Raw genomic sequence first — 25,503 nt, forward strand, 5'->3', positions numbered from 1 at the left:
TGGTCCTCTTTTGATTTCATGATTGATATTTAGAGACTGCATAGTACTCTCAGCACAGCTTCCAGCTTGTTCAGTTTCCTTTCCTAATCATGTCACCTGCAGTGTATCCTGTTTAGGATTGGAGAATGGCCTTCATCAAAATGAATCTTCTCCTTTTGAGTCCCTCAGTTTTTCATGTGCCTTTGGTTCATGGTGGCAGACAGGCGAGCCTGGTAAAATTACTTTATCAAGATCACTGCATTTTTAAAATTGTGATTATTCTTAATGATGTGATAATGTAGACTCAGAATGAAAGATTTGTCTTGCCCATTAGAAAGTGATGGAGCCTGAAAACTTCAAAGTTGCTTTAAGTTTCATTTTGAAAAGCACAGAAGTGAGCTCAAGTCCCACTAATTTTTTTTTAATGAGACATGGGCTCCTAAATCACTTCTATGTTCTTTTGAAAATGAAACTTATGTTCTTAAATAATTTACACCCCTTCCAGAATGTTATTTTCTAATTTACAGGATGTCACACTACCAGGTTTCTGAAATTTTTCTATTCTCGCTGCTGTTGTATTAGGAAAGTTTATTTAGTTGATTCTAATTTGCTTCATCAAACTGACTCAAGGTAGGAAATGTCAAAGTACTCAGTTCTCTAGGTCAGGCACAGCCTGAGATTTACTCTTATGTTCAGTGGCAATATTCTGCAGGGAAGTAAACACTTCCTATTCTCTGACATTCTTTCACTGGTACACAGAAAGTTATGTTGATGAGCACAGGTCTGAATACACTTTTGGGATTAGTTGCTGGGAACATGCTGGCTGTCAAAGATAGGGTGGCACTCCTCAACTTTTCTCATTCCCTTTGTGCCCATGATTTGTCATGCATCAACCACTTAGGCCATCTATGCCACCTGTGCTAAGCAGCATTATTCAATATGCACACAGCCTAATTGGAAAACAGTAGTCTAATTTAACAAGCCTGTTCTGGAGGTTTCTAGACTGAAAAGGGTGGATTACACTGGTTACTAGTTCTCTTTCTGGATGGAATTCACCTGTGTGCTGAAGATCAAGCTCTTTTGGAGGACTGAAGTGAAAATTGTACATTGACCTTGTGTTGGTACTCTACACATGGGTGCATTTCAGCCTTTTCATGTATTTAACTCCTATCTACAGATCTCAGGGGGAGTTTCATTCACATAACATCTGAATAAATCAACATTGCTTATCTTCTTCCCTGACATGAAGCATACAGTAATGTGAAGACTTCTGTTTAGACTTATACACCAGTAAGAAACTGGCACAAATGCACACTATCTTGTAAATCTATAGGTGTAATAAATACAGATTTCCTGGTAAGTAAATATCTAGAAATGTTATCTCCACAGCCTAAAATAACCATGCTAGCCAATGACTCACCTGTTGAGGCTATGTGTTGTTATACATTGGGTTTGGTATTCAGAATGGTCTCTGAGATGCTACGAGACCCATTAAGATGGCCTTAGTTAGAATGGTGGATGTGGCCTACACAACCTATTAGTTCCTGAGGTCCCCTGCTAAAAATATAATCTCTTTTTTATACTTATAATGTAAGTTCAGGCTCCTATAAAGATACTTATAAGGAAGTATGAATTAGCAGAACTGTTTTGTTCGTCTGTTTTCCACCAGAGTCAGGGAATTTTGTACAGGGAAGACTTAGGATTCAGACATCTCTCTTCAGATCAAATTTCAGCCCAGGACTTTAGATCAAATGTCATCTGTTTGTGGGTTTAATGTTTGTGGGTTAATTACCTTACTTTCTAGAGTGAGATACCATGCTATTGTTCCTTTTGGCTTTAACAGTGTTGTTTTATATGGGTACTGCTCTACTGTAGAGTGCTGAAATTTTAAGCTGAATTGACAGAGAAGAAAGTCATAATTGAAACTTGCTTGAAAAAGAGCATTTCTGTAAATCCACCTGAACAAAAATTTGTTTAAACGCTTCATTGGAAAATCAAAATCCTTAAAAGGAAAAAGGTCACTATTTAAAATAAAAGAATGAAAGAATGAAAGATAAATCCTGTTGATTTAGCAGAAACATACTTAGCAAAAATGAGAAGGAAAGAAAAAGCAGGAAACAAAACTATTATTGGCAGCAGAGGGATATTAGCCAAGTTATAATGGGTTGTCAGCCTAGGTTCTTGTTTGTCTAACCTCCCAAGTTCTTTGCATTGAGTCAACATAGAGCCATCTGGGAGGGAGGGGAAAGACCATTTTGTTAAAAAAATAAAATTGCAAAAAGATCAGTTAATTTATGTTTCTATTAAAACTGAAGAAGTATTTAAGAGAAAAAATATACTTCTCTTAGTGCAACATTTGTTTTTGTTCATTGCTTATATTCATTTGAGTTCACGTTTGTTAAATGGCATTTTGTTATGAAAGCACAGAGGTTTCCCTCATTAATTTTAAAATATGTGCAACTGAAATATACATAAAACAAAACTCTCTTTTACTCACTCAGAAGTCATTTGGCTTTGGAAGATATTTTAAAACTTTAGATGATATACAAGTACTTCTCCTTAGGAAAAGGAGTGCAACGCTAAGGCTCATTGTCAAGAATATGCATCTGGGTTGCACATTTAAAGTGAGCAGTTCTGAGTTCAGCTGGGTACAGAGTTGCACTTTAACATTCTCAATAAATGGTACTTTATGGCAAAGACATCATGGAACAAAAAAGCAATAAGTGAAGACAGGTTGCATCTTTAATAGCAAATTTAACTGTACTCTGTACTTTCAATTAGCTAGCTGCCTAGTTAGACACCTACCCCCTGTGAATGTGTGCACAAGACACATTAACTTTCATCTGAAGAGCATGTGTATAGTTTAAACAGAGTTTGACTACTTGTCATTACATTTGCATGTGAAAATTATTATGATTTTCAGTACTACAGTAGGAGCAGCCTGTGGGCCTCTACTAAACCCCAAAGACGTCAATGGATGGACAATGACTTTAATAGTATCCTAATTTCTCATTTTGCTATGCCACAAAATTGGTAGGTCTCATAGCAAGTTGGGTGGCTTCCTCTCAACTTCTCATCAAATAATTAATAACAGAAAGTTGCACTTAGCATCACACACATTAAGTGACTTTGTCACTTACAAAGTGAATCAAAATGGTGCATGAGCGTGGTATCAGCTTTCTGTTCAATTGTGGCCTTTAGCTGGGACAATAAAAGAGCATCTCATTCCTGCCCCTGTACTTCCACTGGAAGCAAGGCAGGGCAAAGAAGGCAGGCACGAAACACACTTCCCATATGGAGGGCTGGAGATTGTGTATCCGGCAGGCAATCTCTGATGTTTTTCCTGGGTTTGAGTGACTGTACTATTCTCTAGCAAGGCCTGGTTTAAAAACTCAGTAAAACAATAGTTTTCTATTACTGGTATATTTCAGAAGTGATTCCAGTAGATTCCTGTTAAATAAATAATCAATGTAAAAGTATATATTTATTGAAGGTTTTTGTATAGGTTCCATGCTAATTACACACCATAGATTTCAATACTCAACAAAAAGAGTCCATCTTGAAAAACTACTTGGAGGTCTACGTAGCTTTTTAAACTACAGTAGCATTAATGCATGCATGAAGACAAAGGAAAAAGTAAGAGAAAGACAGTTATACACTTTGGAAGTGAAAGCTTTTCATGTCCTGTAAACACATATGTTTTTACATTTTTGTCTGGGATATTAATTTGAAAAACTGAGTCAGGAGGCAGCCAGTTAAAGAAGTGACTCTCTTGTCACAGACATACTTACAGTTGAAATCTTGGACCACTAACCTTTAGCAGTATGAAAATCTCTTAGATTTTTGATTGTTTACTTGTGAGAGGTTGCAATATGACTTGTAAATCCTGTTTCTCAATTTCTCCTCACATAGATCCATGTGAAAATCATTTTCAAAATACACTTGTAAAATTTAAAAACTTCACTCTTCAAAATAGATATTTTTTGGTGTCCTGTAGATTTGACATTTGGCAAATTCCCAGCGAAACCTTATCTGCTAACTGCTGATCAGTAGCTGGTTCTTGACAATAAGCATACAAATGATGCTCTAGACCTGAATATCAGGGTATAGACAACTGGATTTTCTGACAGGGGAAAAAAAGCAGAGATGCTTGGGAGACAGTGGGGAAAAAAAAGAAATAGAAAATAGTTAACTTCAATATGATATTTCCTGCAAAGCTGTATTTCAACTATTCCCTCTTGGCTGAAAATGCAGTCTTCCAATTTAAAAGGGTAGTGTTCTTGGGCTATAGAAAACTTATTCTCAGGAATTTGTGCTTCCTGAACCAAATTCAAAATATTTGGCTTTTTCCTGGGTGCAATATCAGTGCATGGATTTGACAGTGCCAGGGCTGAAAGAAAAGTTATTTAATGCATGCAGTAAGGGGAACAAATGCAGGAAGATATATATATCGACTATCCCTTGATACAAGGATGATGTCTGCTGGGGATATTACTGGTGAGTTTTAAGGTGACTGAGGAATCTAGTCCAGGCTCTGCAAGTTTTTCCACAGCTATGACAAGTGGTACCTTGAGGAAGGCCCAACTGTTGGCCAGGATGTTGTGCACTTTCCTTCCTTTTCTGCTGTTTCTCAGCTTCCTGAGCAAGACCGTTCTCACTGAATTGGACTGTAGTTTGGTGTATGGTGCAGTGTCATTGAAACCTGTTACTGGCTAGCACTTTTTAATTTGTAAGGTTGATGCCACCCTTCTTAAGGTATGATTTCAGGGTGTCTTTGTAGTGCCTCCCCTGTCCTCTGTGAGTCCTTTTACAATGACTAAGTTGAATGAAGAGAACTTGTTTTGAGAGATGAGTGTCAGCCATCTGCACACAGTGGCCAGCCCAGTGGAGTTGGGAGTTGATGTTTCATGATCTTTGCCTCAACACTGGTTATGTTAGCTGCAGAGAGGATGTTGGCATTGATGTAGTGGTCCTTCTATCTAATGATCTTCCTGAGGAAGATGGAATCTGATAGAACCATTCCAGCTGCTTAAGATGGCTTTGATACATCACCCACATCTCACACCTGTAGAGGAGCATGGGGATAACCACTGCCTTGTAGACCAGTTTCCACCTGCAGTTTCCATCTGCAGATCTCTGTCAGCAAAGACACAGTGATGCAGCTTTCTGAAAGATACACTGGCACAGCAAATCCTATGTTCTATTTCTACGTCAATACTGACTGGGAGAGGTGACTGCCAAGGTATGGGAAATGCTTGACGTTTTCCAGGGGGACTCTACCAGTGGTAATTTGTGGGGGGAGAGAGGTAGTTTGTGCTGGGGCAGGTTGATGGAGCACCTTGATCTTCTCAACATTAAGGGAGAGTAGCAGGCTATGATAGGCATCTGAGAAAAGGGCAAGAGTAGACTGCAGAATGGCCTCAGTGTGTGTGAGGATAACAGCTGTCAGTGTACTGAAGGTTAGTGATGCCTGTCTTGGTAACTTTTGTTTTGCTATGAAGGCACTGCAGGTTGAAAAGTCAACTATCCATTTGATACTCAACCCCAATTCCAGGAGGAAGGCAGTCACAGATGAAAATCAAAATCGCAGGAAAATAGATGGAAAAAAGGGCTGAGGGTAGCCCTGCTTGACACCAGTACAGATGGTAAACGGGTCTGTCTCTGATCTATTTGAAAGGCCTGTGGCGGTCATCTTGTCATGGAGTAGCCTGAGGACACTGATGAACTTCAGTGGAACCAAACCTAGCCAGCACCTTCCATAAGGCTTCATGATTGATGGAGTTGAAGGCCTTGGTTACGTCAATGAATGCCATAAACAGCTCCTGGTGTTGCTCTCTATACTTGTCCTGGATCTGTCATGCAACAAAATCCTGGTACCTTAAGATTGTCTAAAGCCACCCTGGGATTCTGGAAGTACATCTTTGGCAATGGGGAGGAGGCAATTCAGAAGATGCGAGTAAGAATCTTCCTTGTAACAGAAAGGGGGGCAATGAAGGAAGATAGATAAGACTAGAGTTGAATTGGTTTGGGTGGGGGTGCTGAGGATGCTTCAGGTTACTAGTTTGTGAAGCTTACAGGACCCCTGAATGCAGAACACTGTGATAATGCTGTGTGGTTCACATCTAACTTAAGGCATTTCTAGTCTTGAGTTTCTTATTTCTTATGTCTTTCCAAAACACAACTAAATATTTTTCCAGCCCTTGTGCTCTAGTTTCCATTGTCTTAATTTATTCTAGAATTATGCCAGTGAATAAGTTTCATATATAATGATAGTAAAGAGGGGTGCAGTCTATATGCCTTTTGTACAATTCAGCTTCATTTTTATGCGGTTATTCAATTCTCTATAAATTTACCAGTAATTAAATGTTAGGTGTCACAGTCAATCTAGTAGACTGAACACCAAAAATAAGAAGACTTGAGCTCCTTTACTTCCATTTCTGCCACTGACTCATTTTGTGACTCTAGATAAATCACTTAACATCTGTTTCATCACACAGTGAATTCAATGGAAAGACATGCATTCATTCATAGAATTGATCCTTTAGTCTCTCTAAACTTGGTTGCCATGTCTACAAAATATGTGTAATTTTGCTTGCTAACTCACTCTTACATAGTGATTTGAAGTATACTGATGAAACTTACTATCTAGGGTGAAATTCAACCAGTACAAGGCATATGTATTCTTCAAGTGTTATTTAAAGCTCTCAAAATATAGATTAAATGAAAAAGCAATACAGAACTTTGCTAGCCCTTTGTTTATGGATTACTGCCTGCACACTCCAGCCATATTCCCAGTTTTAGCACAGTCAATGTCCAATGTTTCAGAGGAAAATGAAAAAAACCATCAGGATTCCAGCATTTATAGGGGGAAGAAAAATTCTTCATAGTCCCTAAGAGCAGCCAGCAGAAGCTCTGTAGCATGGGATTAGAAGGTGGAGACTAAGTTTCCTTTTAACCCTGTAATGGGGATTCCAAATACTTTTATCAGCATAGCCCATTCACTAATTATTGTGCCAGGAACAGTTTTATTTTACCCTACTATCCCTTCCTTCAATTTGTCAAACTCCATCTTGAAGCAATTCAGGTCAGCCCTGATGACTTGGTTTGGGAGACTATTCCAAAACTTCACTCTTCTCATCATCAGAAATCTTGTCATTTCCAGTCATAACTAGAGTGGAAATTAAATTAGACTATGTCTTGTTCTGGAGCAACTTTTGTGTATAAACCACCCCAAAGTCACTAAATTCTTGTCATTGCAGTGAACAGATGAAATTCTAAATGCTCTTTAAGTCCATGGCAAGATTCCCATTTTTTCCAGCAATTTCAGGATGTGTCCCATGGAGCAGTATAGTAATAATGTGTCTTCATCACATGGTCTCTTTTTCCAATTTGATGTTTCTATTCTTTCTCATTTACCTTCAGTAAAATGTAATGAAGTTCATGACAATTGCTCACGCAGATGACATGCAGAGTAAGCCTCAAGTTTGACAATGAGCAGATAGGGCACTTTGGCATGCTTACAGCAGTTAGCATATGTTCACTATCATATAGGTAGCTGGGGTCATCCAAATTCATAAAAAAATATTCGTATTGCTGCCATGGCTGCATGTTTTAGGGCCAAATTAGACTTTCTTTTCTATTTTAATATCGTGTGCCAGGTAATTTTGGAGATGCAGTGAGACCTTTTGAGAGTTTCTTATTGTAATATACTTGACTTATAAAGTAAGGTCTTACAAGGGATTGTCAAGGTTCTTGTACTGTTCAATACTATCATTTATGATTTGGATGGTAGACTATCAGATTTATAAATGACACCAAGCTGTAAGGGGGGCATGCACTCTGGAAGACAAGACCAGAATTTAAAATGATTCCATAAACTGAAGAAATGGTTTGAAATCAGTCAGATGAAATTCAGTAAAGACAAATAGTACAGTATTATGAGGAAATAAAAAAACAAATGCACATGCAAAATGGAGAATAACTGGCTAGACCGTAGAACTGCAGAAATGGATCTGGGAGCTATAATGGACCACAAGCAGATTATGAGTCAGCAAACTGATGTGGTTGGAAAAAAGACAAATCTTATTTTGGGATATATAAAGGCAGTTCCTTTAAGAGAAAGAAGGTGAATATTTGGTCTTCTTGGCACTGATGAATGCAATAATTGGGTTTATTGAGAGAACAGAAGACTGAGGAAAGGCATGATAATAATCTTTCAGCATGTAAAAAATGTTATAAAGAGAAAAGGAATCAATAGTTATCCATGTTCACTGAGGGGAGGATGAGATGTAGTGGACTTGACTGGCTACAAAGGACTAGGATAGTGAGGGACTGGAACAGGTTACTTAGGGAGGTTGTGAAATACCTATCATTGGGTGTTTTTAAGAACAGGTTAGATGAACATTTGCCAGGGATAGTTTAGGTAAACTTGTTCCTACCTCAGATCAGGTGATGGACTAGCTTCACATTTCTGTGGGTTTTGTGATTTCATTCCACCATAGTTGTTTAAAACTTGGAGAGGTCTTATCCATGCTGCAAACTAACCATGTCATAAATAGATTGGGGATCAGTTCTAATGTGAACTGGTCCTCTGGAATTCAGTATTAATTTTTGTGCAGCTGAGCCTTAATCATAAGCATGTAGTTTTGTGTCTAAGTAGATAACTCTCAGCACTGTTTCAGTGTGCCTTCTTGGTTTGGTAGGCACTTAGCTGCATCTGGTAGTATGACTTCTCAGATCGGAAATGCAGGAAGATGATGCTGTCCCACTGGGGTACTAAAAAAACCCAGAAGTATTAGCACAAGTTTAAACAGTACCCTGAACTTATGTGTACAACAACATAATTTCAAGCTAAATTAACCTAAGCCAGTTGCTTCTGGACAATGAAGTCACATTGCATCACTTTTGAAATTAATAGATTTATTTTTATCTATACATATTAAATTAGTTCCATATGTACGGCGGCTTAATTTATCATAGGACTCTTATTGTCACTTTAAATGAGTCTGCAATTAGGTCAGACCCAGGGGTTTAATGACATGGATCAAATTTTAATATTCAGTGTTTTGTATATACCTCCCCCTCACATTTGCAGTTGCATAATTTCCCTATGGCAACTACACTTATTTTCTTCATAAAAAAGTCAAGTCAGGAAAGCACTTTATGCAATGCTAACTTAATAACATTTTAATGTCTGGGAATAAGGAGGAGGAGCCAGCTCTGTGTGATGAGCCAGTTCTTCTCTATGGGCCAATTCTTGGCAACATCTGACAACATCACTTTGTAATATTTAATATATTAGTTACATGCGTGCTTTCATTCTTAGTTAGGTTTTTTTCTGCTCAGATTAAGTGAACTAAACCTTACCAGATTTGCCATCTCTCTCTATATATATCTATCTATCTGTCCATCTCTGTCTCTCTTTCCCCCTCCCCTTCTCCCTCCCTGCGTTACAGGACTGAAGCTAGTTCTTTCCCTATCAAAACTGAATGGGGCTTGTGGCGTTAAGCAGAGGCCAAGCACAGTCCTTTCTGAGGTGCTGTGTTGGAACCAAGCTATTGAAAGTAGGACTGGTCAAGTATTTTTCCATACAATCTGTATTCCATACATTTCCATACATTTCCAGTCTAACACTCCCCACCCCCATAAAATATCTCTGTTGGTGGCTGGTGCTCTAAGGCTGTGATTCCCACCTACCTGATACTTTACTGGAGTAAGCTGTGGGGAAAAACTGGATGATTTTGCCACTTTCAACTTCTTATGTTCTTCTCTTGCCTGCCACGACTTGATGTATGGGTTTCTTTGTTTGAAACCTTGGGAAATGGATAGAGGCTGGATGGTGACTTCTGTTGGGCCCCCTGGATAGGCTCTCTTCTTGGGGCTCCTCCTCCCCTTACACTCCACCATAACCATATCCAGAATGGCACACATCAGGGCTTGAATCTCTTGTCTGTTAGAGATGCTTCTGGCTGGTACTTATAATTCACTAAATAAATGTTAGGAGCTAAGACCTTTCATTTGGGTTGTCTGAGTCCATTCTTAAACCAACTATTTGCAGACTGCCAAGTTTTTCCACAGCTATGACAAGTGGTGCCTTGGGGGAGGTACAGCTGTTGACTAGGATCTTGTGCACTTTCTTTCCTCCTCGGCTTCCTGAGCAAGAAGGTTCTCATTAATTAATAATGAGATGTACCACTTAATAAGCCCCTTCAGAGTCTGTGAGGCATTCACCTTACATCAATTCATTCCTGGCACCTGGGCTAATCAATCCTCATAGGTTATTAGGGGTCCATGAGACAATCTAATAGACTCTATTCAAGCCAGATACCTGAGTTAATCAAATTAAATCATCCATACCAAAGTCCATTAATTAATCCAACAACCCCCCCCCAAAAAAAATCAATTCCATCCAGTTCCTGGGCCAATCACATTACCTCAGTCTTTCAAGTACCCCTAAGGCAATCAGACAAAATCAATTCCTCCCCAGTTTGGGGTCAGTCAACTCAAAATAAATATTTCTGGGGTTCTCTACCCTGCCCTGGCTCTTCAGGGCCAGGATTAACTTGCTTTTGTTAGGAGAGGGTCTTTCCCTCTTGTGGCCTTGAGTGAGAGACCCCAATCCCACAAACAAACAAAAAAACTATGAGAAAAACCAGGGGAACTCTAAAAGGGCTGTGCCTCTTTAATACTCATGGTCTTGGCTTCTGCCTCTTCTGCTTCTGCCTCCTCCCAGCTGTCTTGGAGTGATTCTCCAATGTGGTGTGTTCTAGGCTCTGTCAGTGGCCTTCCAATCACCTTGCCTCATGGGCCTGCTTGTCTCCTTCACAGTTGTCTGAAAGACACTGTCAATGGGGAAGACCTCCAGCATCTCACACTCCCACCAGCTGTGGTCCCATCTCAGCTGTCCCTCTCTAGGGCTGAAAATGCCTGTTCCCATGATCACTCCATCTATCTGCAGGGAGCACATGCTGTGGAAACATCGCTGTGTGCTCCCTGCTCTGGTTGAGCCTCCCTTTGCATCTGTGGTGATTACTAATTGTTCAGATTTCCTGGGGCTTTTCTCCCACCTTGATTTCTTCCACTCACAATCTTCTTCCTATAGAAAATTCATCCTATGACATAGCTCTGATTTGGAGGGTTGAATAAACTGCTCTGGTGCTTCATGCTTGTAGTTCAGTTATCTCATGTGTACCTTCTCCTCTGTGACTGAACATCCTGAGCTGAATTACATCTCACATGATGAGTCACAGCCAAGAGGAGTATCTAAGAGGGAAGAATGTGGTGTACCTGGGGAAATGTAGTTTGATCAGGGAGTTCATTCTAAAAAGAAGACAGGGTGTATCAGGCAGGTCCGTAGGTGACTTGTAGGTATTTCCATTTAGCTTTCATCAGAAGTAGATGCTTTTCTCCTTAGAAGGGTTATATAAATAGGATTAGGTTCTGATGATCCCTATAAAACCAATGAGAAGGGTTAGGTATTTCTAAGAGGAGCAGAGCAGGGAGGCATCAAAGCTAGTCAAAAGGTAACACTGATGAGTAGGGTGTATCTGAACTCCCATTCTTTCTCAGAAATCATTATCCAGTGCCAGCCCTTGACTGGCAGCATTTCTCTTCTAGGTTGGCGGACCTCCTCTGGCAGGCTTTAAACTAGGCTCGTCGGGGGAAGGGGAAGATGAGGGCGGAGGAAGTATCAGACTGCCAGACCAAACAGCACCCACAACTACAGCCCAGCCCAGCCCGACGAGCGAAGCAATCAAACAGGTAAGAGAGAGGGGCCAGGGTAATGTTGGGACTAGGGGGTCAGTACACACACCCACAGGAGGCCTCAAATGCCTCTACACAAATGCTCATAGTATGGGCAACAAGCAGGAGGAACTCACCCTCCTGCTGGCTGACGCCAGCCTGGACATAGTGGGGATTACAGAAACGTGGTGGGATGAAACACATGATTGGGCAGTTAATGTCAAGGGCTATAGGCTGTACAGGAGGGACAGGATAGGAAAGAGGGGTGGGGGCGTGGCGCTCTATATTAAGGAGGAATACACATCCTTGTTAATTAGCAAGGAGCCAGGGGAGGGGCACTCTGAAGTGCTTTGGGTTAGAGTACAAGGCAGTCGAGGGGAAAGGGACTTAACGGTGGGAGTCTACTACAGACCTCCCAACCAAGGTGAAGAGCTTGACCAGGAATTCTTGGGTCAGCTCACAGAGGTAGTGAAGGCTAAGGATGTGGTTGTCATGGGGGACCTGAATTTCCCGGACATCTGCTGGGAAGAGCAGTCAGCCAGGTCTGAACGCTCCCGCAGGTTCTTGGCCAGAGTGCAGGACCTCCATCTAACCCAGGAGGTGTACAGCCCCACCAGGGGGGATGCCTTGTTGGACCTAGTGCTGGCCACAGGTGATGACCTGCTGAGGGGGCTGCGGGTGCTCGACCACCTGGGCGACAGGGATCATTGCCTGCTGGAATTCACCATCCAGCGCAAGGTGGCAAAGACATGCAGTAAGGCAGCGGCCCTAGATTTTAGGAGGGCAGACTTCAACGAGCTAAGGAGGATAGTTGGAGAAGTGCTGAGGTCCCGGGGGGGAGGGGAGCCAGGTGTCCAAGGAGAGTGGTCGCTCCTTAAGGAGACGATCCTCCAAGCCCAAAGGAAGGTAATCCCAACGAGGATCAAAGGGAGCAGGAGAGCACACAAGCCTCCGTGGCTCACCAAAAGCATCTGGGAATGTCTCCTTGCTAAAAAGGAGGCTTATACCCAGTGGAAAGAAGGGGTCATCACCAGGGAGGACTATTCTGTAGTTGCTCGGGGATGTAGGGGGGCAGTTAGGAAGGCCAAGGCAGAGATGGAACTGGGACTAGCTTCCCAGATTAAGGACAATAAGAAGCCTTTTTTTAAATAAGTAGGGGGTAAAAAGAAGGTCCCGGGTAATGTGGGGCCCTTGCAGGACGACATGGGTAACTTGATCGTCACACCAGACGGCAAAGCTAACATGTTTAACGATTTCTTTGCCTCCATCTTCCTAAGTAGGGACCAGAACAGCCACCTCCCTGCTGGGCCCCCCTTGGGCCCCGGGGGAGGCACACATGGGCCACAGGTTAGCGAGGATTTAGTTAGGGAGCTTCTGGAGGGGTTGGACGTATTCAAGTCAGCCGGCCGGGATGATCTCCACCCTAGAGTTCTAAAGGAACTGGCCGGGGTCATTGCGAGTCCCCTGGCACAACTTTATGAGCACTCGTGGTACTCTGGTGAGGTACCGGAGGACTGGAAGAGGGCCAATGTGGTCCCCATCTTCAAAAAAGGCAGGAAGGAGGACCCGGGAAACTATAGGCTGGTTAGTCTCACCTCGATCCTAGGCAAGCTGTTCGAGAAAATTATGCTGGCACACATCCAGGAGGGGCCAGCAGGAGACTGCATGCTTAGGGGCAACCAACATGGGTTCATCAGTGGAAGGTCCTGTCAGACCAACCTGGTGGCCTTTTACGATCAGATCACCAGATCGTTAGACGCAGGGGTAGCAGTGGATATAATCTTCCTGGACTTCCGGAAGGCTTTTGACACTGTCTCTCACCCTGTTCTCATTAAGAAACTGGGGGGCTGTGGTGTAGACACCCACACAGTCAAATGGGTTGCCAACTGGCTGGAGGGCCGCACCCAGAGGGTGGTAGTAGATGGGTCCTTCTCAACCTGGAAGGACGTGGGCAGTGGGGTTCCCCAGGGCTCGGTCCTCGGGCCCGCACTGTTCAACATCTTCATCAGCGATTTGGATGAGGAGGTAAAAAGCACCCTGTTCAAATCTGCTGATGACACTAAGATGTGGGGGGACGTGGGTACATTGGAAGGATGCAACAGGCTACAATCAGACCTCGACAGGTGACATGGGTGGGCGGATGAGAATAGGATGGGTTTCAACACAGACAAGTGCAAGGTGATGCACCTGGGGAGGAACAACTGGCACCATACCTAGAGGTTAGGGAACTCCCTTCTTATCAGCACGGAGGCGGAAAGGGATCTGGGGGTCATCATTGACTCCAAGATGAACATGGGCTGGCAGTGTGGAGAGGCAGTCAGGAAGGCCAACCGCACCTTGTCATGCATCCACAGATGCATCTCGAGCAGGTCCAAGGAGGTGATCCTCCCCCTCTATGCGGCACTGGTCAGGCCGCAGCTGGAGTATTGCGTCCAATTCTGGGCGCCGCACTTCAAGAGGGATGTCAACAGCATGGAGAGGGTCCAGAGGAGGGCCACTCGTATGATCAGGGGACAACAGGGCAGGCCCTATGAGGACAGGCTGCGGGACCTGAACCTCTTCAGCCTCCACAAGAGAAGGCTGAGGGGGGATCTAGTGGCCTGTTATAAACTAGTCAGGGGGGATCAGCAGGTATTGGGGAAGTCACTGTTTCCCCGAGCACTGCCAGGAGTGACCAGGAATAACAGTCACAAGCTGGCAGAGGGTAGATTTAGGTTAGATATCAGGAGGCGCTACTTCACAGTCAGGGCAGCTAGGGTCTGGAACCAGCTTCCAAGAGAAGTGGTGCAGGCTCCTACCCTGGGGGTGTTTAAGAGGAGGTTAGATGAACATCTTGCTGGGGTCATTTGACCCCAGTATTCTTTCCTGCCATGGCAGGGGGTCGGACTAGATGATCTGCTCAGGTCCCTTCCGACCCTACAAACTATGAAACTATGAAACCTTTAGCACAGTGGTTTAAAATGTACAGCCTATGGAAGCTGGAGGGTGGGCTCAGAGGTATGGTCTTCCCAAGGCCCTGGTAGACATGGCCATCAGCAGCAGGAGAGTGAGCAAGGGCTGTGCAGGTACAGTCTTCACTTGCCCTGCAGCCCCTGGTCCCTTACTACTTCTGCCGCCCTGCTGTCACCACTTGCCCCACAGATACTGGACCCCCACCACTGTCTCCAGATCTCCACTGCTGCTTGTGAGCCTATAGCAGCTACCCTTGGATTCCCACTACCACTGGGCCATCACTACCAGACCTACCACAGCTACTACTGGCCTGACAATTCTTGCCTTGAGGGAACCCCAAGGTCCACAGCTGGCCCAGGAGGGAGTTTGACGCCCGTGTTCTAGCATAATAGTTTGGTGTGTAAATATTTATCCAGCTAGTGGGAAGCCTAGGTTTGAGGCCTTCCTCAAGCTCATACCTCTCAATCCAAAAGGAGTGATCTATTGCCAGAACTACCGTAATTTGAAAATGCAAATTCAGTAATATGTTTTAATGCACCTATTTTTATAAGCCATTTATTTACAGCAACAAAACCAATAGAATAGAGGGTGCTCCACTTACATACACCTCAGTTTTGCTAAATGACTTGCTTAACTGCATAACACATGCTGGTTTGTTATCTGTTGCTTATAAGAAACATTTGTTATCTGTGTATCTGTTATATTTATAAAAATCTTGAATGTGTAACATCTTTCAGCCCCATTGCCTGCTCTGTATGCTAATTGTATTCTATTTTGAAATTGCCTATGAGACATCAATTTCAAGGTTTCCCAAGCAGTGCTGAACTGATAAGGTCTTCTGTAATTAAATACCATGCTTGCCAAAACATGGTAATGAGTTTTAAGGACTTGCAAGAAGTTTAGCACAAGCTATTCTTGTGACCATTGTTTACAATAAGTTGGGGTAAATATATGCCTCAGGTAAGTACATAGCCTTTTTTCAATCCTGAACTTATGAACTTAAACAAGGTATGTTATATTCAATCCATTTCTCACACTCCGGCATGCCATTTTCTGTCAGCTTCTTATCTCTTTCTGAACAAAGCATTACACATAGTAATACTCAAAGATATCTTGTACAATCCAGGACCTGATAAAGAGCCCTTACTGAGAATCAATTCCTGCCTATAGAATACTCATTCATTTTTCTAATTAGAATGCATCTAATTAGAATGCTCCAGTGTCACCTCACCATCATGTGTATTAAACCCTCTCCCCTCCACACTGTGTTTCAAAATGGCTGCAGGGTCATTGAATGAGCTCATTGTTGAAGTGCCTTCATGACCATTTTGAAATAGCTTAATACATGTGATGATGAGACATTTTAATTAAAGGGGCTGTCCAGGAACCACTCTAATTATAATCCATCTTCCTACCGCCGCCACCTCCAAGCATGTGTATAGGCAGCCAACGGATTTTCAGGTATATTGGCAGGTAGGACCAAGGTGTAGTATAATACTGGTGCCAACTAAGCTTAAATAAGAAGCATTCTGGGAATATGGCTCATATCTATACAATTTAGGTTAAATACAAAACATCTGAGATTTTAAGGTTTTGTCAGACAAAGACAGTCCACGGATTGTCATGTGGGTTCCTCTTCCCTTAGTCACCATCACATAAAATCCCTGTGGTAACAAAAAACAACCACTTACATGGAAAAGTAATATTAGGGAAACATTTAATGTACTTTATCCATCGTTTAATTAAATGTCTATGTGGAAATTAGGAGGAGACAGAATGATGTGATCAACCATTTCTCATGGGCCCCCTCACGAGCCATTTGCAAAAAAATCTCTCAGTGGTTATGTAGAGACGTTGATCTGGTCTTTCAATGGTTACTCATCATTTCTGAAAGGAGACTGAAGATTCTTTCCAAGTTCCACATAGGCAAAACAGTGCGTAGAAGCTGAACCTAAGTTCTATGGCAAGAACCCCTGATTTCTCTGCCAGTCTGAAGCAAAGTGCTCTAGCAAACAGGAATTTATGTATCAGCTTCATATAAACTCCAAAACTAAGGAATGTGCTGCACTACAGGTTATTTGAAAACAAATGCTAAGTTCAATCCATTGTTCCCAGTGACCCTGTAATTTGAAATCAAATTTTATTTATATTTTGGATGCTGTATTTTTTTCTTATATTGACAACATGCTATCAAATTTTGTAGGGATATTTTCACAAGTGGAAGATTCAGTTAGTGCTTTTGATGCCTGAAAAGGCATGAGACTTGGTTTGAGGTTTTGGCATGTTGGGGCTTATGATTGTTGGGGCTTGTAGCACAGAGAAAAAGATGAATATGTTATTTCCATTTCCCTCATGAGTACAGGCAGGAGAGGTCTGAAACTGTTGGCAGTGGCATTTTGTTGGCAGCAGCACTTTGTTGCCATACCCCAGCTAATGAGGGGACCCATATTAGCGGCAATCAAATGCTTGCATGCCCTGAGATCCAGGAGGAAACAGCCTCTTATATCTCAGATTAAAACATGAAAATTCTTACCTATTATAAGTAATTTCCTAGCTATTGTACTCTTCCTGCAATAGCAAATCATCTGGGTCCATCCTGTGGTTTCTGCAATGGTAATTATAATTTTAATCTCCCTGTATATTCCATATTATTTGTCTCATCTATTGTATGTATGCACTGGGGGAGGCATCAACACAATGATGTCAGTGTTTGGTTGACAGAATTTGCACAAATCAGAATCTTATTAGTTATTATGATCCAAAGAAATCTCATTTATTGTTAGTGGAGTATAGTACTTTGTTTGAAAAAAAAAATGGCAAAGCTATGTCTGAAGCTGAAATCAGATTTCAGAGTGATTTTCTTTTTTCTCAGGTGTCAAAATTGACACTTATAGATAATGAAAATTACATTGGCAAGAGCATTTTTCTGTGTAAAAAAGCCTTAAACTTGACTCTGCCTGAGTATTATGAGCTTCAATTCGTTGCATAATAAATCAATGCAAGTTATACTTAGCATCATCTAAAATAAGCAATTTAGTATTAAAATTTTGTGAGACTTGGAAAGTGGTTTTTGATCCTCTTCTTGTTGAAATCAGTGCATTCTGACAGTGGAAACAAGACTGGATTCTTAAGTTTAGCTTAGGAGCTTGGTAAAAAATCTCTGACCCAATCTTCTATCTACTGCATTTTTATAAATATTTTTTAGAAAATTCCCTGTGCCATAGTCCCTCCCTCTCTGCTTATGTCTTTAGGAAAGGCCGGTTGGGGCAGTACAAGGAACGGAGAGAGTTTCCAGAGGAAGCCTACGATGCAGTGAAGGTAATCTAGGTATGATTAAAAAACTAAGGCTGGTAACGTATGTTGTCTCATAGGCCGCAGAACAGAGTGGGCCACCCGGGCCATGACCCGACCAACTTTTAGCATGTTAATTTAACTATGTAGTTAAAACAATAGCTATATAGTTTTAACTAGAATGACAATTGCGCATTTGTGGGTTATATAAATGAACGTGCTAAAAGTTGGTTGGGCCAAGGCCTGGGTGGCCCACACCATTCTGTGGCCTATGTGTTGCCTTGTGTAGCCATAACAATTTTTATAGTGGCACAAAGTGAAAACAAATTGACATCTATGCCCTTTGTTGTGCCACCAATGCCTTTGTTTGTGGCTGTGATGAAAGGCAGTAATAATTTGTGACATTTTTTCATAGTGGACATCTATTTGCTTTATTGTGGGAGAGTCCAGGCAGCCTGGAGCTGCTCTCACTCTCCAGCTGCCCTGGGAAAGGTGCTCCTGGGATTTGAGGGGCCTTATGCTGCATGCCTTGGGAATTCCTGAGTAAGATTTGGCCCCCTGAGCCCCAGCTGGGGCATGCCCCAAAGATGCCCAGGGCTGGGCCGCTGTAAGCAGGGAACACGTTACCTGTTGTTCCAAATGATCAATAGATGGGAAAATAGTGACACATGTTTTGCCCAATAAAGTGGATCAGCTCACACCCCAGCAGTGCATCATTTGGTGATATCTGTTTATACCTTTAATGAATGCTTTGCCTTAGTTTTCAGCAACATAGAACAGGAGGGGAAAGGCAGGATAGTGAATGGGTTTAAGGGTATGGAAATGCAGATTAACACATATGAGGCAGAAAGAAAATTGTAAATGTCTAATGTGCTCAAGTCAGCAAAACTGGATAATCTGCATCCCAGAATACTGAAGGAACTGGTACAGGATATTACAAGTGTGGAAACAAGGATTCTTAATAAATCTATCAAATCAGAAGTGGTACTTTATGACTGAAGAATAGGAAACAGTGTGCTTATATTTAAGAAAGGGAGAAAAAAGTTGTGTACACATCTACACAACTCCAGGCCCATTAGCCTGTCCCCAGTGATAGGCAAAGGTTTTAGGACACATTTTGAAGGACAGAATAGTTAAAGATACGAACATACCTGGAAATGAAACAAAATGCAGCATGGATTCACCAAGGGCAGATTGTGCCAGGCTGAACCAATCCCTTTGTTTGGTAAGATAATTATTTAGACAAGAAAATTTGGTAGATTTAATATATCTGGACACAAGAGAGGAAGAATTAACATTTCAACTAAAGGACAGCATTGTCATAAGAACAAATGAATATTGAGTGGCTGCAAATACATTTTAGTGGGAAATCAGAAGAAGGTTTTTCGACATGAGAAGCATGAGGTTTTGGAATAGTAAAAAATGGTAAAATGTCCATTACCAGGCCCAGTGGCCCATCCAGCTGCTATGGTGAAGATGTGTATGTTTTTTTTGAGCCAAAACTTTAATCCTTGTTGACTATTCCATAAACCTCATGCCTTGTTTCCTTCCACTTTTGACTCCTACGCTGAATAAATAGTAACCAACTGGGTATAAATATACAATGCAGATGTAGTTAGAGATCTTCTGGAAGGGCTGGATATTTTAAAATCTGCAGGTCCAGATGCCCTCCACCCAAGGGTGTTGAGGAGCTGGCAGGGGTCATTGCAGAACCCTTGGCCTGGCTGTATGAGCATTCGTGGTCATCTGGCCAGGTGCCGAAGGATTGGAAACTAGCTAATGTGGTCCCAATTTTTAAGAAAGGGAGGAGGGAGGACCCAAGTAACTATAGGCCCGTAAGCCTCACCGCGGTGCTCAGGAAGATCTTGAGAGAATCATCAAGGAGCACATCTGTGGGGGGCCAGCAGGGGAGATCATGCTCAGGGGTAATCAGCATGGGTTCATCAAAGACAGGTCCTGCCTGACCAACCTGATTACCTTTTATGACCAAGTAACTAAATCCTTGGATGATGGTGTTGCTATGGACGTAGTCTTTCTAGACTTCAAGAAGGCCTTTGACAATATCTCTCACCCCATTCTCATCAAGAAATTAAGCGACTGTGGCATTGATGCCTACACACTAGGATGGGTAAAAAATTGGTTGATGGGGTGCACCCAGAGAGTAGCGGTGGATGGGCTGTACTCAACCTGGTGAGATGTGAGAAGTGGGGTCCCCCAGGGCTCGGTCCTCAGGCCCCCACTGTTTAACATCTTCATCAGTGACTTGGACGAGGGGGTTGAAAGCACTTTGTCCAAGTTTGCTGATGGCACTAAGATGTGGGGCGAGGTGGACACACTTGGAGGGAGAGAGAGGCTGCAACTAGATTTAGACAGACTACAAAAGTGGGCAGATGGGAATAGGATGGGGTTCAATGTAGACAAATGCAGGTTGCTGTACCTTGGGAGTAGGAATCCACAGCATACATACAGGCTGGGGAGCTCCCCTCTTGAAAACACAGAGGTGGAAAGGGATCTTGGAGTCATTATTGACTCCAAGATGAACATGAGCTGCCAATACCAGACTGCAGCCAGCAAGGCCAGCCATACCTTGTCACGTATCCAAAGATGCATCTCAAGCTGGTCCAGACAGGTGATACTCCCCCTCTATGCAACATTAGTCAGGCTGCAATTGGAGTACTGGGCACTGCACTTTAAAAAAGATGTGGCCAGCCTGGAGAGGGTTCAGAGGAGGGCCACCCATTTGGTGAGAGAGCAGCAGGACAGGCCCTATGAGGAGAGACTGAGGGATCTGAACCTATTCAGCCTCGGCAAGCGGAGGCTGAGGGGGGACCTGGTGGCTGCCTACAAACTCATCGGGGAGATCATCAGCAAATAGGAAGAGCCCTATTCTCCCCAGCACCACCTGGGGTGACAAGGAACAATGTTAATAAGCTGATGGAGAATTGGTTTAGGTTAGACATCAGGAGGCAATATTTTACAGTTAGGGTGGCCAGAATCTGGAACCAACTTCCTAGGGAAGTGGTCCTCGCCCCTAACTTGGGCAAATTCAGAAAGAAGTTAGATGATCACCTGTCTGGAGTCTTGTGAACCCAGCATTCATTCCTGCCTGTGGCAGGGGGTCATGCTAAATGAACTGATCAGGTCCCTCCTGACCCTAGCTACTATGAAACTATGAAGCTGAGCTGACAGACAGGGTGGCCTTTGAATGTCCAGAACAAGGCTTAAACTCATCCCTCTGGATCTGTAGCAGAAGTGTCTCAGCCACTGCACCCGTTTCAGGAGGTGTTTAAGCAAAAAGTTTAACAAGTTTTATGCTGATAGATGTATATTTGGAGTTATTTGGTGGTCTAACTTGTGATAAAAAGGCAATGGAGTCTGTGATTCCAGTCTTGTGTTCCTATCCAGAGATTGGGACTAGAAGGTAGAACTGTAACTAAATCTTGGTGCCCTGGGCCAAACTTTGGAGTTGGTGTTGCCCTAAGAATCAAGGGGTATCTTGTTCTGCTCCCAAACAGACAGATTAATATTGCCTTAAAGTATGCTTCAGTTTTTTTTGAACAAGAACCTATTCATTCCCTCCTACCAAGGACCCAGTTACCTCTTTAATAAATCAGTTTTATTGAGCATTATAAAGCATTCACTCCAAGGAGGCATATAGATATAACCTTAGCAGTTTCAGTAATCTTAGCAAGATATAATTTTAGCAAGCAAGTAATTGTATATTACCAGTCCTAATAATACACAATTCGGGCCAGGCTTCTAGAATAGGCCAGTTTCCTTGAAGGGGAGGACATATCTTCAGTTCTTACACATTGTTAGAGTGAAGGGAAGGAGGGGACGGGAAGGAAAAGGGGAAGAGAATGAGAGTGAGGGGAAGGGAAAATGGAGGTAATATTTATAATCCTTTAGTTGCATAGCTACCAATTAGGCCCACTATCTGTTTTTCATCAACAGCTTGGGTTTATCTTTACTTCACCATTGTTTTTCTCTTCTTGGTACAGGGAGCCATTTGTTTCAGGTATGGGTGGAATGTGCCATAACAAAACCTTTTTTCCATAACAAGTGCTTTTGTCATCAGACTCTTGCAGAAAAACATGCTGCACTAGACCCTGTTCTCTGTAGAGAGCAGGTCATACAATCACATAACTGCATGAATACACTCTTACTCTACTTATGCCAAGGCTGCTCTAGGTCTTGCAGACCTAAGGAACCATTTCAGTCCTATCAAGTGTCAAAAGGCTGAACTGTCTCCACACTGGGGGAGGGTTCTCCATTGCTGCTTCTGGAGCCGCCTTGAACCACCCATAGGAGGGTCTTAGCTGCTCCGGGGGCTCAAAGACCACTCCTCCCTTCCACATCCCTGTACCTGGCTCCTATGGCTGGGTGGTGCAGGGCTCCTCCAGCTGGGCTTTTGAGCCTGGATGGCATAGGGTTACTCTTGCTGTGTCCCAGCACCCAGCTCTTACTGTCAGGTGGTGCAGGGCTTCTCCAGGTCGGCTCCTACGGTTGTGGGGCACGGGGCTGCTCCAGACATGGCAAGACTCTAGGAGGGGAAGGGGAGGGCATAATTTTGGTGCTCGTCTCAGTCAGCGCCTTGGGCTGGTGTCCCTCAGGACCACCCCTCTCTCCCCAGTTGCACTACTGCTAAAAAGTGTCTGGGTATTGAGACTGGGTCAGGAAGCTAGGGAGAGATACAGGATTGGAGGCTGGAAACTTAGATTTAATGAGGAGTTGATGGGAAACTGGCACAGGAGGGAAAGGAGATGGAACCAGTGAGATGGTGGGAAGGAGACAGGAGAGGAGAGAAAAGGAATTGAGACACAGGGTGAGGAGACTAGGTCTGGCAGTGGAAAAAGACATGGATGAGAAGTCTGGGGGAACCTGAGATTGGGAGCTACTGGAGCTCTGCAATGCAGATTGGGGCTAGATAGCTGGAGGTCGAGGTGAGAGACAGGCAGAGCAGAGAGGGGAGGAAGGAGCTAGAACTGGTTAATAGGAAAGACTGGATAAAAGAAGCCATCTGAATTGGGAACTGTAGCTGGCTGAGGAAAGAATGGTGGAAGGAGATTTGAAGACTGGTACAGGGAGTAGAGTGAAGAGTAATTGATCTGATGATATAAAGAGTCTTGAGGGGTGAAACTAGGAGACTGGGACTGGGATGGAAATTAGGATAAACTAAATTGGAAGAAGAGATGAGGAAGAGGATCAATGGTGGAGTAAAGATAGGGTGGGATGTGGCAGAAGGGTTCAGGTTTAAGACATATGGATCGAAGAGTCTTTGTTCACTAGAGGATACCTCCCTCCAGAGTCTTGAGTAGGTCCCAAGATCCCTTATACTCACCATTCCTTTCCTATCACTGTGTCTTTCTCTTCTTCCAGTGCGAGTCCACAGATAGAATAACAACCTCTTATTGTTACTCCATTAATTCAAGTAACAGAGGTCTGTGTGGTGGACCTACTGGTCCATCCCTGTTGATGAACCATGTGGGTTCAATATGGTGCTCAGTTATGGAATTATTGGACTGTTACAGTTTGCTTTTTAAAATATAGGGCATTATACATACAAAACTGATATTCAAAGAATGTTATTAAGGTTGCAAAGTCAAGCTCGTGCAAGCTTAATTCAGCTCATTCAACTCCTTTGTACGTACGCATTATGATACATTCTTTAATTATATAATCACCTACTAATTTTTCCAGAGGACCCCTGACTCATTTAGTGAACAGGATAAAGCTGCTTTAGGACTGAATCAGATGACTGCTGTCTCTTTGACCCCTGCTTTATTTGTTGCAGAAGTTGGAACTGTATAGTGCATGAAGCTGGGTGTTACAGGAAGAGAGAACATTGTCCTATGATTAAGATAATTGAATCCTTCCCTGTAGAACTGGATTTTGTCTCTGCTTCTGACACAAAGTTTATGAGAACCTGGGTAAGTCTCTTTAACAAAACTCTTCTGGTTGAAAAAAAAAGAATAAAAAAAAGGAATTGGAATTTTAAAAAGACAGTTATGAAATTCAAAGACCACAGTATTTGGAAATGTCTTGTTCATCAAAAAAGTACAGATCAATTCTACTGCTGATTAAAAAACCTGGAACCTTTTAATGAAATTCTCCCCACAGATTTTTGGAGATATAGATGGCTTATTAATATTGAATTGTTAATCTTGAATTTCAGAAAACTTCAGTCAGCTATAGTAATTACACTTTATACCTCAAATTACCAGGTCTGTATTCTTGTTTTTTAAAATACGGTATTTCCAGTTTTTGTTACATTTTGTTAAATAAAATGTCCAATATTTTTTGACATACTTTTATTGTGGGGCAAATAAAGCTAATATCTTTTAAAACTTTTGCTCAGCATTTTAAAAGGTAGCTATTAAATACTGTTCACATGTCAACTTCTATTTTCTTCGGGTCATACACTCATAAGCTTGTAAGTGTTGGTTTATGAGCAGTGATTTCTCTACCTTGGCACTGATAGTTAGACAAGTGATTGGTTTGAGGAATGTATTTTCATACATTAATAGAATTTGATATGTTAGCAGGCTGGTGCAGTTTAGAAAGGGAAAAAAGTTTTTAGGAGGAAGGAGATTTAGGTTCCAAAGATACAAAACCATTATTATTTCTACTTATCCAGCCATGGACCATGTTGAAGTTTCTCCTTTATTTAGGAAAACCTATTGCTGGTTTTTACTCAAGGGTGATTTGTTCTTAACAAGGCCAGCTAAGGATAAAATGGGTAGAGGATTTGTCCAAGTAACTTTTGCTTCATCACAGTTTCCAGAAATCTTCCAAGTCAGTCAGATTGACCTCTAGCACTGGGGATTAATCCTCCATTGAAGGAGAAAAAATTAAAAAGACTAGGTTTTTATTGTTCTGTCCTTCTTTCCCGCTCCCCTCCTTTAAAATTCCATTGCAGGGTATTTCTAACTCTTTCTGAGAGACTATGTTGAAACTGAGAATAAATTCAATTTCAACATTTTCATAGTCCTCACAAGTCACTGCCAGGAAAACACTCAAATCTTGTGCAATAATTTTCTGGATCCTTTTCAGTCTTTGTCATGATGATAATGACAGTATAAAGACATTAGGTCCAAACACACATTTTGAATTCTGGATGTAATCTACTTTGATAGTTACCCCTGTGGGCCCAAACTCTCAAAAGCAGACTCTTAAATGCACTCACAGAACCCCAGAGTCTGATGTGCACGTGGCATTTTACCAGACGAACTCTTCAGTTAGCTGTATCTGGGCATTTCTACAATACAATTACAGTGATAACTATTGGATAGTGTACACATAACCAAGCTACCTTTAAACTAGCTAGCTCTAGTACTGCTACCAGGCTAGAGTGGTAATCTGGAGCTCATGGTGAGCTATAAATCTTAGTGAAGAAGCAGAGTGATAGAAACAATGAGCTCTACGCCACTGTGGCTAGACTGCTACCTGTACCCAACATTGTCAGTTTAAAGCTACTCAGCAGAATAGTCACACTCCATGGCTAGGTACAGACATTCAAAAGTCTGAAGTTATATGGTT

The 25,503-nt window shown here is 42.4% G+C and overlaps 1 long non-coding RNA gene across 2 annotated transcripts in view; it reads right to left on the bottom strand.

Annotated features, from left to right (window-relative positions):
• The window catches only part of LOC149870533 (uncharacterized), a 106,825-nt gene that overhangs the window by 60,340 nt on the left and 20,982 nt on the right, over positions 1-25,503 (bottom strand). The window contains exons 1-2 of one of the 2 annotated variants that reach the window (XR_016440455.1): positions 11,266-11,412; positions 9,676-9,791 (exon numbers count right to left, since the gene is read on the bottom strand). The exons of the other annotated variant lie outside the window; for it this stretch is intronic. This is a non-coding gene — a long non-coding RNA (uncharacterized LOC149870533). Of the gene's footprint in view, positions 1-9,675; positions 9,792-11,265; positions 11,413-25,503 lie in introns of those variants that run through there. 2 annotated transcript variants of the gene reach the window in all.

This window comes from Crocodylus siamensis, chromosome 2 (assembly GCF_052110815.1).
Source record: "Crocodylus siamensis isolate JL-2025a chromosome 2, ASM5211081v1, whole genome shotgun sequence".
In the NCBI taxonomy this organism is placed as follows: Eukaryota; Metazoa; Chordata; order Crocodylia; family Crocodylidae; genus Crocodylus; species Crocodylus siamensis.